A 13,733-nucleotide genomic window follows, 5' to 3' on the forward strand; every position below is an offset into this window, starting at 1 on the left:
CCTTGACTTTACAACAAAAAACCCCACAGCCCCGTCCCCCCAACAAAATAACCAAAGATCCAGAAAGATTTGCAGTACCACCTTGCATCCATCAATCCCCTTTGTGATTTGTCCAAATTCTAACCCCTCTTTGTCTTTTTCCCCTTTCTCTCCTCCACTTGGACACCAGAGATGCTTTAATTCAAATCAGGTGGTTTCCAATTGCCATAGTGGTAGTTCTGGATTTGTTCCTGCAGAACTTGCAGAATCGATACACAATTCCAGCCTGAGTGCACTGCCACTGGTTATTTTGAGAAGGGATGTGTGTCAAGTGTCCTGAGGAGCCCTATGCATTGCAGGGTGTGTGGCACAGGAGCAGAAGTTTCTGCACAGATGCAGCATCTGGCTGAAGGGAAGAGAGATGCCCTTTGCTGCACATATGGGAGAGCTCAGAACCCAGGCAGGCTCCTGTGAAAACAGCTCACAAAATGTGGGAATGGAGCTTTCAGGACTGGGAGCTTTCCCCTGCTGTTGCTGAGCTGGAGTCACCACGCCTTCCCTGGTGTGATAGGTTGCCTTGCAGTGATTCCAAGGCTGGGCCCTGCTGGGAGGGGGTTCCAGACAGTGCTGGTGACAGGGTGGCTGGGGCAGTGTGGCACTGCACCACCCCAGTGCATCCTGCATCTCATCCCGTGCTGGGGATGGCTGGGCTGGCTTTATTCAGAGTGCCCCATTAATGCACTGTGGACATGCAGATAATGTGGGCCAAAGCACAGAATTACTGCAGAGTAATGCATTGGCAATTCACACCCTCGTTTATTCCGTGTTAATTTCTCCAGTGTAATCACCTCCTGCACCTTCTAATTTTCCCAACAGTTTTTCAGCCTGTGCCTTTTCAGGGGAGCCTTATTTTTCTGCAAAGCCATCGTGACCCACCCAATGAATGAAGTACCTGGCACATACATTTAACCAAATGTGAAATGTGCTCATTTCGTTTTCCCTGTGATAGAAGCCTGTCTCAAGGAGAGCTGTACTGTAGGAAAAAAAAGGCCTGGGGAAAGAAGAAAAAAAAGCCACAAACCCAAACTGAAAAACGCAACTATATTTTTAATTTAAACATTTTTTTTGGCACTTCTACTGAAGCAGAATGTTCTTAAGAGCAAACCCATTCATACTGTGCAGATTCGCTTTTATAGGAATTGTTTGCATTGTCTCTTGGAGAAATGCACTAATAATACATTGAGTATGTGCCTAAATTGTACAACATAGCGTGGATGGTGTCAATGCATTGCAGAAGGCTTTGTGGTTGTTCTCTACAGGATTTTAATTTGCAGAGTACTGGTATTAAACTTCTGTATATCTGTAGAGGTCACTTTGAGTGACACTGATTTAACAATACTCACTGAGGCAAGAGCATTCCAACCCTTCTAGACAGTGGTGCACTTTAAACCACCTGGGAGGTCCCTTCCCTTTTCCCTTCCTTAGGAAAATCCATTGCAGTAGATTTCACCGAGTCTTCCATCTAATAAATTATTTTGCTTTCATTCCATTGTCTTCTGAAAAGCTGCATCCAGTACCTTAACTCACCAGCTGGATTCCTGCTGCTCAGAACCAGACATACTAAAAAAATATATTAAAAAAATCCACCTCCTTATTCCCAATTTAAGACTCAAAAGACTTGCTGGATTTCTCAAGTGTAACAATACGTCTGGCAGTTACAATTCACAGGACTCTCACGGTGCTTCTCCCTCCGGAATCTGGAAAGATACTTGGGGTGTGACTTGAGAGTTAGCCAGTGCAAACTGCCTGGAATAGTCAAGTGTCAGAGATAGTGAGATTTCACCAGGGAATGTTTGTAGAGGCCGTGAGGGAAGCGAGGCAGTGCCCATAGCAGCACAGCTTGCTTTGCTTTCACAAGCCTATTTAGAACAGGGAATATTTTTAGCCAATATAATTGTACTAATGCATAATCATCGTAGCTTGCAAAGAGGAAGATTGCATATGTATTCCCACAATGGTTTAGGACAACAAACCAACCAAAAAATAAACCCAGCAGTGGCTGTCTTCTCATCAGGTCCAGTTCAGTGAAATATATAAGCTGCAAAATTTTCACATTCTCTAGTCTTCTAAAATGACAGATTTGTTCATGGTCCTTAGCTCAGCAGAGTGAGTGTGCTGTGCTGCAATCTTCTGTTTCTGGCATTTGTTAGCACCAGCTTTACAATAAAGGAGGAAAGATTTCAAATTTACAGTTTTCATTATTTGCCAGGAGAAGAGCTTTCCTTTCTCCTAACCACTGCCAGCTCATACTTGAGTTACCTTAAAGCATGTCCATAATTTGTAATTTTTATAGCTATTAGAATTTCTATTTTCTACGTTAATGTCTAATTTTGACAGCTTTTAGGCCCTCCAGTAGCACGTTTTAGTGAGTTCTGTGGTTTAATTGTATGGTGTTTAGGAGGTAATAATCCTTGTATCAGTTTTAGGATGTATTGGCTTGATTCCATTGTAATCTGCCTGCTTAAGTGGTTTTGTGGCAATCATCTTCTATATGAAATACTTATCATATTCAGAAACACCTACTGCAGCTGAACACGAAGTACTGTTGGTTGAATTGGAAGTGCATCCAAATGTCCTATAGCTGCATTGCATTATTCCTTAAAAATATGTATTATTAATGAACTCAGAAGCATGGATGGGAAATTACTATTACTGAAATGCTGGACATGATCTTACCAAACCAATTTTGTATTTTCTTTTTCAGTGCAAAAGATGCTTTGTCATGATTTGTGTGTGAAGAAACAGTAGGAATACACCACAGAGCATTTATATACATTTATATACATTTATCTGCTGGTAGCAAAGGGCATTTATTGGATGTAAAGAGCTATTCCTTGCTGTTTGCCTTACTTTTCCATAGGCAGGAACACAGAATGGCTTCTTACAATTTAAGGTAATATTGTGGTAATAAGTGGTTGCTGTTAATATGATTTCTATTATTGAAAAAAAGAGAGCATTCATTCTCTCTTAGAGTTCTGTAAGGACCACATTTTCTGATATTTAGGGATCAAAGATCCACTTGAGCTAGAAAAAGGATGAGGAAAAGCAACTTTCCCTTTTCAGTCCTTAGGAGGAAACAAAAAACACAGGGAAATCAGGCAAATAGTTATAAATCCAGGTTAACCTTTGGAAGGCAGTGAAGTCCTTCCTTGTTCCCTTGTTACCCATTTGAAAAGTTCAAAACCTTTTTTTAATTTAAAAAAAGATGATTATTTGTTTGTATGAGCATGTTATTACAAACCTGTATTTTTAAATAGGTTCAAGAATGTTAAACCATTAGATTACATTAAGCAGTGTTTCCATTGTTTGATCTATGGTTCCCTTTATTAAATCCAGTCTACTTAGAGTATGTTAAAATTGTTTTACATTTCTGTAGATTAATTTTATATTGTCATTCTTTAGTCCCTAATCCATTTAAAGCAAGTGCAGCTGCTCGAGTGCAGCTGTAATATTTTTCCTATTTTGGTGAAATCTCTTCTGTTTTTAAAGAAATTGCTTAAAGGAGGCATTTTAGGAAGACAGATGGGAGAAGAGAACCAAAGCCACTACCAGAACATGACCTAAATCAGGACAAACATTGGAAGACCATCAGATGTTTAAAAAAAAGAAGGCTGGATCTGACTCTGAAAGTATCTTCTATTAACAGTAGGTATTTCTGGCTTCACGTGGCATGATTTTATCTCATACAGAAAAGTTGGTCCAGAGGAGGGCCACAAAAGTGATCAGAGGGCTGGAGCACCTCTCCTGTGAGAAAAGGCTGAGAGAGTTGAGATTGTTCATCCTGGAGAAGACTTTGGGGAGGGCTTGATGTGGATTTTCATCCTTGAAGGGCACTTTTAAGAAAGATAGGGACAGACTTTTTAATAGGGCCTGTAGCAATATGAAAAGGGACAATGGTTTTAAACTAAAAGAGGGTAGATTCAGGTTAGGTATAAGGAAGAATTTCTTTACAATGTGATGTGAAACAGTGGCACAGATTGCCCAGAGATGTGGTGGATGCCCCAGCCCTGGAAACACTCAAGGTCAGGTTGAACAAGGCCTGAGCAACCTGATTTAGTTAAAGATGTCCCTGCTCATTGCAGGGAGATAGTACTAGATGAGTTATAAAGTATTCTATGAGTCTATGAAAATGTTAAATGTGTTCTGTGGATTGAAAATAATTAATTCTCTGAGGCAATACAAGCCATTTCAGCACCATAGAATTATTTCTTGTTAGCCAGCTTCACAAGTTTAATGAACAGGAAAGTGATAATCATTAACAAAAGGTAAAAAGTACTTCAGAGATGTACTTGGATGAATAGCATGGTCCCATTTCTCTGGATTCTCTTTTGTGAAATTTTGAGTAAAAATGGAAGATCTGAAAAGATTCCAAGAACCTAGTTCTTTTGCAAGTTTTTGAGCTTGTTTAGCTCTGCAGCCTCACATGGAGCTGTGGGAATTGCTGTATTCTGGTTGTGGGGTGATCTCAAGAAGGGCTGCAGGGTGAATTTGGAGGTATGGGTGAGTTCAGTTGTACCTGTGTTTGTTGTAAAATACCTGTAAGCAGAAGAATCTCCAACTGGAGCGATTTTTTCAGTGGTAAAAAGGAAATGTGTTTGTCTATTTTTTTCCAGTCATTTGTTTAAGTTTAGGGTGTTTGTTTGCTTTGTGCTTTGCTGGGTTTTGTTTGTTGTTGATGGTGGTTTATTTTTTTTTTTAATGGAAACAGTATAAATAAGCATAATTTCATCCTAAGTAGTTATTCTGGTTAACATAAATGATTTCCTGAAATGACACTAATTTTGCAAGGCTTTCAGGTTTGGCATGTACATGCTGTGTATCTGAAGCAGAAGTTCCACTGCAGGGAATCTGAGTGAACTCCCCTGCCCACAGACACATTTGTTTCACAGGTGGATAGCTGGACCCCTAGACTGAGATGATATTGGCTTGAATTTACAGAAGTTTATACAGGGTAAGTTCTACAGGTGATTTCTGGGTTAAGTGTTGTTCAGATACTGTAAGAGCTGAGCCTCCTGAGATTGAAGTATTGAAGAGACACAAATCCCACTCTTGGGCTAACCAAAAGCTTTAATTCCTTCTACAAATTCCTGGTATTGTGTTTTTAGCAATGCAACTCTGTTTAGGCCCTAAACAGACACTAAAGAACATAACCACTGACTTAAGATCAGTTTTATCTTTCACTGGATGTTTTATCCACATTGTATACTTTATTGACTCATTTATTGAATGCAGCAGCTCTCAGAGAGTTAGCTGAGAGCACAGCTATGGGCTGCTGGCTTCACATCCTGATAATTCTTCTGGTACATTAGTATATAACAGGTTTGTCATGGTTGTTTCCTAAATAACTGGTAGAAAAACCTACGAAAAAGAGGAATCAGTAATTTCAATTTAAAGCTTGCTCTTTTTCAATTTAAAGTTTGATTTGTCCACCTTTGCAGGTCAGAAGCTGCACTAGAAAACCTCAGCACAAGCTCAGATTCTTACTCCTGTAAGGAGTTAAAGTACCTAGAGAAGCCAAAACATATAGAAATAATGTTTTAAAACTATTCCTGCCAACGGGTATTTCCATCATCACTTAGCTTGGTGAAAGCTTTCTGGAATTCTCTACATTTGTCCTTCTCTTCCTTGGCTCTGATTTTCTCAAGTAATAAATACATTCTTAGTCAGCTCCCCATTCATCTTGCTCCCAGCAACCATAAGGTAAATATACTCACATTATGTCCTTCACTAAACAGATATAGAACCATGATAGCAGTATAACAAACAGAAAAAGTGCAAGGATGAGGATGTGTCAGCAGGAGAACACTCTGGAAGATGAGTCCAAACACACACAGTTTATGGATTAATTGAAATTAGAATCTGGATACTTTCAGACAGGAGTCTTAAATTAAATTATGAAAGTGCTTTCTAAGTAAATTACAAAAACAGTTAAACCAAATTAATTTTGAGCAGTAAGAATGTCTGATTAGAAATATAGCACAGTTTAAGTGGCCATTTAAAAAGATAATTATGATAAGATTTCCTGTGTGTACCCACACAGAAACAACAGAGGACTTAAGCAGAGCAGTTCAGCTCATACAGATAAATAAGGACTAAAGCTGTCTGCCTTTAAAGTGGAGTAAAACAATAACTCCATTCAGTGAATCTTCATACAACTCTCATCCCTTTTCAGTACTCTAGGCTGTATTTCTCAGTTTCAGTTTTCATGAAATTTGCTAGCAAAAGGTGTAGTCACACCAGCTGACAGGCTGAGGAAGAACTTGTACAAAGGTAGATTGGATTATGGAAGGAAATTATCCATCCTCCTACCTGGGACCACCCACCCTTATACTTGCCCTGTTTCACACACAACTGCATCTCCAGATGATGCACTGCCACGGGGCTGGCTCCCAGGAAAGGTGATTTCTTTCTTTAAGAGTACACGTGAAACGGGCTGACAATTGCTTTGCACTGTGAACCGTGAGCAGGCAGGGCCAGGAAAGGTGCCAAGAGCAGTTCCACTCCAAGCTCATTGACTGCAGAGAACGCTGCGTGCAGAGTGCTGCTCCCTTCTAACACGTTTTTATGTAGTGTGTTCACGAAAGTTGCAAAGCCACAGGAGCCAGGTTAGGGAAGACAGATTTTATCTGTAACAAGCTTCATCCTGCCTGAGTTGTATCATAAACTGCTACAGAAACATCAGATAGAGTACAAGAATAAACCCCAGCACACCTGGGCGTGTGTTTTACCTTCTAGCAGCCATGTTTTGGATACTTCAAAGGTCCTTTCTCTCTTCTTATCAAAGTTTCCTAGGTCCTCTAAACCTTTGAGTGTAATCTAGTTCAGTGCCAGTGGAACAGGAAATTTAAATTTGTAATTGCTGGAGATTGTTGTCACTTTTCAAAGGAAATAAGAACACAAAGTATTTTTAAAGAAATTGTAATCAATATTCATGTAAGTGACTTCCCAGATCTGCAGAAATTCTGGGTAAGACACAACATTTGGAGAGCTGATATTTGTGTTGCTGATGTATTAAATTCACTAGTGACTTTCTCCACTCTAATAGTGGTCTCTTTCCACAAATCTTTGAAGGACAGGAGGATTTCACAAGTTGTGAGTCTGTGTCAAGACCAAGAACATTTCAACAGAAAATACATCTTCGTTGGTATGGAAAAATTTGATCAGTCAATTATTGCTCCTTTATTCCAACTCCTATTTCATTGATTCACATGGTTTAGGCAGAAATAATCTAAAAGAAATCTTCAAGCTTCTTTAAGAAAATGCAGAACATCGCCATGGTATTTATGTTGGCAGCTGTGAAAATCTCTGTAAATATTAATGAGAAACATTAATTGGTTTTTTGGGTTTTAGCCAACTAGCAAGGAAAAAGAAAAGAAAAAACCCAACAAAACCCTTCAGTATTTATACTCTAGGCCAGCAAGGCCTCAGAATCAGTGAACCTCAGGATTCAAAAGAGGGATTTGCAACTTGAAACTTTACTGGAAAGTAAACAAACAAAACCCATGCCAGAAGTTTCACTTCTCGGGCTTGCTAGAGCTGATCTTAAAAGGGTTGGCACTGATGTTTTAAATCATTTGATCTTTTACAAGATGCAAAATTGTCACTTCTGTTGTCCCCTCTGAGACCTGCTGCCAGTGAGCATTTGAAGGGAAATCACTATTAATGCAGCTAATGCTGCCTGGAGAAAAAGGACTGAAAGCACTGTTGGCCCCTTTTGATGTCAGTCAGTGATCTGGCCTCACACGATGCCAGCTCCTCTGTGTGGTTGTACAACCTGTTACAGATAACAGCCTGAATTACCTGTAATCTAAAAAATTTTGATCAGACTACTGTAATAGCAATTCTTGCTTTTAGGGTGTGTTTTCTGAGAGGGAGAATTCAGAGGACAGCATCTTGCCTCACAGGACAGCTAACACAGAGTGGGATGGATATTTCCTGCTTACAGTGAGAGAGCACAACACAGCTTTAACCTCAATTTTAAGTATGGTTACTATAAAAGGAGTAGACAAATTCGTAGGTAAAACTATACAAAATACTCTTGCACCAAATACTCTTTTTTTGTTGTTACTGAGTTGCAGGATTTATACAGGCCTTAATGTTACTAATTTTTGAAAGGAATTTTAGAAATAGTCAGTGAAAGCAAGGTTTGTTGTTTGGGAGGTAAAAAAGGAAGACGATAAGATTTCCTAAAACAATGCACACCAAGCTGATGTGTGATTGAAGGAGGAGTGGCATTACTGTCTTGCTTGCAATACTGTGAGAATTTATGGTACATTTAACTTGATAACCTTTGCTATGAGGCCAGAATAAAAACTGTTTTGTGCTACATATATGTGCTATGTTTTAGTATGAAATTCATTTGATAAGACAGTTTATTGGCTATTTGCTGGTTATAATTTAGATAAAAAGATAGAAAAGAGTAGTCACACTTTATACAGAATATATAAATACTTACCAGAGCATCTCCTTTTCTCATTCTCCACACTTATCCATAAGCAACCAGGATTGCTGAATCTTGGTTGGGAACTGAAGTATTTTCGTTCATACATTCATAAATACCAGTTCCTTTCAATTCTTATTACAAATTAGATATGATCTTTGCTATGTAATTGACAGCAGGTTTTTGAATATTATTTAAGACATGGGAATACAGAGTGGGGTGGATAGTGTACTATTTTCACAATGAATTAAGAGTTCAAACTTAGTATTTTACTTTTGCTGTTACTTGTCAAAAGAGATCAAAATTTTAAAAATTGAGGGAACAGTAGAGTTCAAATTACAATGCATAAAATTGAAATTAATAGCTTCTTATGACAAGGAAATAAAAGTTGGATTCTGTACTTGGGATGTCAAAATAGAAATAATCTTGGCGAAGATGACCACACAGCCCCAAATGAGAAAATTAATTATTCCACGTTTGAGGTTTCTGTCCAATTTACTCCTTTTTGGAAACTCTCTGAAATCACTGGTTATAGCACAGAATGTGTACAAAACTTGTGAGAATCAACAAGAGATCAGAGACAACTCTGTGTCCCTACTGCTCTACAGTTTTTCCCCATGAAATTATCATTTTTTTCTGTTAACCACATGGACTTATCGTAGTGCCAGATTATTCTGGGATGTATATCCATGTGGGAAAACTTAGGAGCAAGGCTTTTCATCCCAGACCATCTATTCTTTATTGACAGATCTTTGTAAACAGCAAGAGCAGTCTAAGAAATGTGTGCAAATAAATACTATTGTTTCTTAGCTTTTTAAACATGTAGGTGGTGGTCACATAGATCATTACATTATAGAAATCTGTCATTATTATTATTGTACTACAGAGAATACTGTAATGAAACTACCAATTGATTTTAATCTCAGTAAATTAGCCCTGGTTGAAAAACTTACCATGACTCACACATCAAAATCTTCACTTGTGCGTCCTTCATTTTGTCTGCTTTTGCTTTTCTAAATACTTGTGTAGTTTCTACCATTATAGTGTCTAACAAACATAGAAAAATATGTATATTATAAAAAGCATGAATGTAAATTCCTGCCTTAATACAGTCTTTAATGTAGTAAATATAATTTATGTTCCATTTAGAGGTGTTTCACAGTGCTGTAACAAGGACAAAGGAGACACAGCACAAGACCAAATTAAGATGCAGTTAATTAGTCTGTATGATAGTCTTTGCAGCTGGGAAAGGAAGATTAAGAAATAAAGTCATTGTCTTCATGAAAAGTGAGTTCTTTTTAAGTACCAGGTTATGGGCCATTCTGTAAAAATGTGTGTTATAAACAGTAAAAGGGTATTTTCATGCCAAAATGCAAAGCTGTGTCCAATATCTAAAAGTACATCTAAACTGAATTAGGGAAAGTTTGAGAAGCAGGATATTTATGATTAAATGGAAGACATGCTGCTTCTGATCCTGAAACTTTATTTTCATAAAGCACTTCATTATGGAATGTGACTATACCTTTCGATTTTACTAGGATTCTCTTTGTTCAAAGTAGTTTAACCCCTATTCAGAGTGGGAAAAGCTGCTTTTCTTTTCTGTCTGGTAAGAATATTTCCAGCAGGAGTGAGCCAGGGTTGGAAGTGGGCTCAGACTGAGGCGAGTTTTGCTTTATGTTTATTTCCTTGTGTAGGCAGACCCCGAGCGAGTGCGTCACACAGGAAGTCTGGGGAGTTACTCCAGATTTATGCTGATGTAACAGGACACAAGAGAAAATGTATGACTTTCTGTCCCAAGCAGATGGAATACTGTTAAGTGACAGCTCCAGCAGGAATAGATTTGGGAAGTACTGTTTTAAAGGCTTGTTGAAGGAGAATGTTTTAAAGACGAGTTGGAAATAGCAGAAAGAGGAATCATGTTCTTTTTTCAGGTTTAAATAATTCCTGAGTTGTGCATTACAAGTCCATGCTGCTTATAAAGCTGAAATACTATCCAGTGGCTTCTGTTTCCCCAGTTTTATTGTCAATTAATCTATTTAAATTTGGACTATAATGGGGAAAGACCAATGCTAGTACTGATCCAAGATGTGGGCACTCCTGGTCTGTGCTGGGCTTGTGGTAGGCTGCCTATCCTTGGTTTTTGATCTTCCTGTTCTACTGCTGAAGTACTGAAAGAAAAACATTTGTTATGCTGAAAGAACTGAGAGAGACCTTATAAATGTGCTAAAAGGCATCAGGGCAGATTTAAAGCTCTTTGTAAAAAGTAAAGCACAAATGTGGACCTCTGCCTCTCCACCAGTGCAGTAAATGTCATCAAACTTTCCATTAGTACCGTGCTGTGTTTTCCAAGAAGAGAAACGCCATCATGTTCATCCTATTCAATTTTTAAAAATATCTCTCTCTCTCTGTCTCCTGCTTCAAAACACTATTGAAGAGACTGGACAAAATTAAACACAGCAATTCAAAAGTCAGATCCATTAGCCAAGATGGAATTGGACTTTGTGCTAAAAGAAGAACAATGAAAAGTACTGACAGAGTGAACAGACTGAGGCTTTCTTTAATTTAGATATTGAAGTTTCTTAATATCACATATTTCCTGGATGAATTTCACTGAATAGAATTTATTTTTTCTGGCCTAATGTTTTCCTTTCTTCAATAGCCTTATGTTCCTTTTTGTATGATGCATGTGATATATTAAATAATTCTATTCTGTTTTCTAATCAGTATTTGTTAGCTTCCAGGAGTCAGATCTTATTGCTAGGCAACTGAATGAGAAATCTCCATCTCTGTATGAAGCAGTTTGTTAGATCCATGCTGACCCTGTGCTTATCTATACATACATCTATAAAATTACCTAAGTGCAGCTGTAAACGTCAAATGTAAACATGCTGTGTATCTTACCATATGGAATTTATCTTGAAACTGAGTTGTTAATTGTCAAAACAGCTTGGGAAAAGGCACTGATTTTCCCCTCCTCCATTTTAGACATGTGTTTCTCACATGTCTCTATCTTTAAGGGCAGCCTTAGTGCTGAAAATTACTTCTTACTTTTGGACTAAAAGAAATAGGGATTTATGTATTAATCACTGCAAATGTTTTTACATCAGGATACTTCCTTAATTTAATTAATGCTTCTGTGAGATTTTGATTACTGTGATTCTCTGTTTGCAAGTTTTCCAAAGGAATTATGAGATAGAGGATTTAGTGTGAAAACCAACAGCAGGGCTTTAGCAGATTGTAGTGACAGCAGTCTTTCTGCAGTTTTTACAAAGCTTATACATTTAATAATTTATTGAGCTCTTATTTGCCATCTTGGTGCTTGATTGCATTTCCAGTGTCATCCAGTGTATTTTGGTGATCTTCTAATAATATGTCCTCTATAATGCCATTGTCTTATTACTAAAGATTTGTTCTTATTTTCTTCAATGTTATTTTTGTTGCTAGAGTATCACTGTTCTGCCGTGGAGAAAAGAGCTTCTGCTGTCACACATTGGCATGACCTTTTTTCCTTTTAAACTATTTTAGATTGTTTTTTAACCAGTTCATGACATGCTTTTAACATATGTGTGTCGTGGGAGTCTCAGGAGTGTAGAATTAAGGTCAGAAGGGGCACATGGAGGTCACCTAGTTCACAGTCCTGTTCCAGGCATGGTTAATCTCCAAGCTTCAGGGCCTTGTTGTGTTCTTTCTCTCTCTGCTGAGTGCCAAGACTGGACACAGAATTCCACTCAAGGGTGTTTTGGCTGTGGCTGACGAGTGCTGAGCAAAGAGCGACCCAGAGGTGACTCTTAGAGGCATTGCTGCTGTCACCACCCCTTAGCTGGTGGCTTGGCTGGCTGAATTACAGCTTTCCAAGTAAAAGACTTGAAGGGAACAGATCACTTCCATTACCCAATTCTGCATTTTTAATTTCTCTTTAAACCAGCTTCTGACCCTTCACTGAGGATCTGCTAAAGGAGTTTATGTATGTATTTTCATATAGGTACACCTAAAATTGGTTAGTATAAATAAAGGAGCTGAACTGATCCATTTTTCTGTTCTAATTTTGGTTCAGCTGTGATTGAGGATGTTCCACTGTCCTTCCTGTTCAGATCAGAAATAGATTGGTAACTGACTCATGTTAGAAAATACTGCCTTTAAAAATAGGAATGATCGCATGCTGTGGGTGATCCCATGGACTGGGGCTTCAGGTGAAGGGAGGGTTTAAAATCTCTTTTCTGCTTTGCTGTCATAGCACTGCTATTATTTATGGTTCCCACGTGGCACCACTGCTTTTCTCACCTCCTCAGCCTCACTTGCTGCATTTAGGGGCTGAGGCAATCTGACAAGTACAGTTGAAGGAAAGAAGGAAAGCTGTAGCTCTGCCCCATACTTTGTGTTTCAGCAGTGCCAACGATGTGGGAGCTGAAAAGGCAGATGCTGAAGTATGGATGGACACATCCATGGTGTTTGTGCTGCGAGAGACCTGGTTCCTGTTCCTGAGTGATGCAGCACTGCTGGGGCCTGGCAGGCACTGGGCATACTGGTGGCACTGGTCACTCAGGATGGCTCATGTGGCAGCCCATGCTCAGCTTACATCAGGTGCACAAAAAAGCAGACTGTGTAGCAGAGGACACAGAACACGTGGAAATAGAATAAGTTTCTTCCTTCCTTCCTGCCAGTTTGAAGCAAAGAGAGCACTTCTAAAGAGGAAATGGTATCTCACTCTTAGATTCAGCAATTAGTCTCTCTTTTAAATGCAAAAGCAGGTGACAGGCAATGCTGGTTGTACTGATGTACATCTCTGGTGCAAACCAACCAAACTGCACAGGAATATTCCCTGTAAAGCACCTGACAGCTTTCAGGTTAAAGAGAAGCTTGCACATCCTCCCATTAGGAATCCACTGAGCTGTCCAGTAGCCACAAAATGAAATTATGTTTGGTATGGTGTGCTCAGTTATAAATTGTAGTTTAAATCCCAGGCTACAGTCACAGAATCATTATAATTGGAAAAGACCATAAGATCCAAAAAGGTCACCAAGTGCCAGCACCACCACAATGTTCACCACTAAATTACTAAACCATGTCCTCAATGCTACATCTGACCAAGCTGTATCTACTATATATATTATTCCTAATATAATATTGTCTTATACACTACTTATTTTCTTTTACAGATTCTAGCCAGTCTTTTTTGTTTTCTTATGAGATTTTTGTTGCAAAGTGTCTAATTCTTTAAGATGTTACAGATGGAAGCATTAAAATGGTAAGTTAT

At 38.6% G+C, this 13,733-nt stretch overlaps 1 long non-coding RNA gene across 13 annotated transcripts in view; it reads left to right on the forward strand.

The window, feature by feature from the left end:
• The window catches only part of LOC148221696 (uncharacterized), a 32,846-nt gene that overhangs the window by 2,193 nt on the left and 16,920 nt on the right, over positions 1-13,733 (forward strand). For 7 of the 13 annotated variants that reach the window (XR_015807505.1, XR_015807504.1, XR_015807512.1 and 4 more), the window contains 3 exons: positions 3,529-3,684; positions 4,929-4,990; positions 13,636-13,724. This is a non-coding gene — a long non-coding RNA (uncharacterized LOC148221696). Of the gene's footprint in view, positions 1-3,528; positions 3,685-4,827; positions 4,991-13,635; positions 13,725-13,733 lie in introns of all 13 variants that reach the window. The other 6 variants (XR_015807513.1, XR_015807514.1, XR_015807506.1 and 3 more) reach the window with 5 other exon arrangements.

The sequence above is a fragment of the Sturnus vulgaris genome, chromosome 18, assembly GCF_052056855.1.
Source record: "Sturnus vulgaris isolate bStuVul1 chromosome 18, bStuVul1.hap1, whole genome shotgun sequence".
Classification (NCBI taxonomy): domain Eukaryota; kingdom Metazoa; phylum Chordata; class Aves; order Passeriformes; family Sturnidae; genus Sturnus; species Sturnus vulgaris.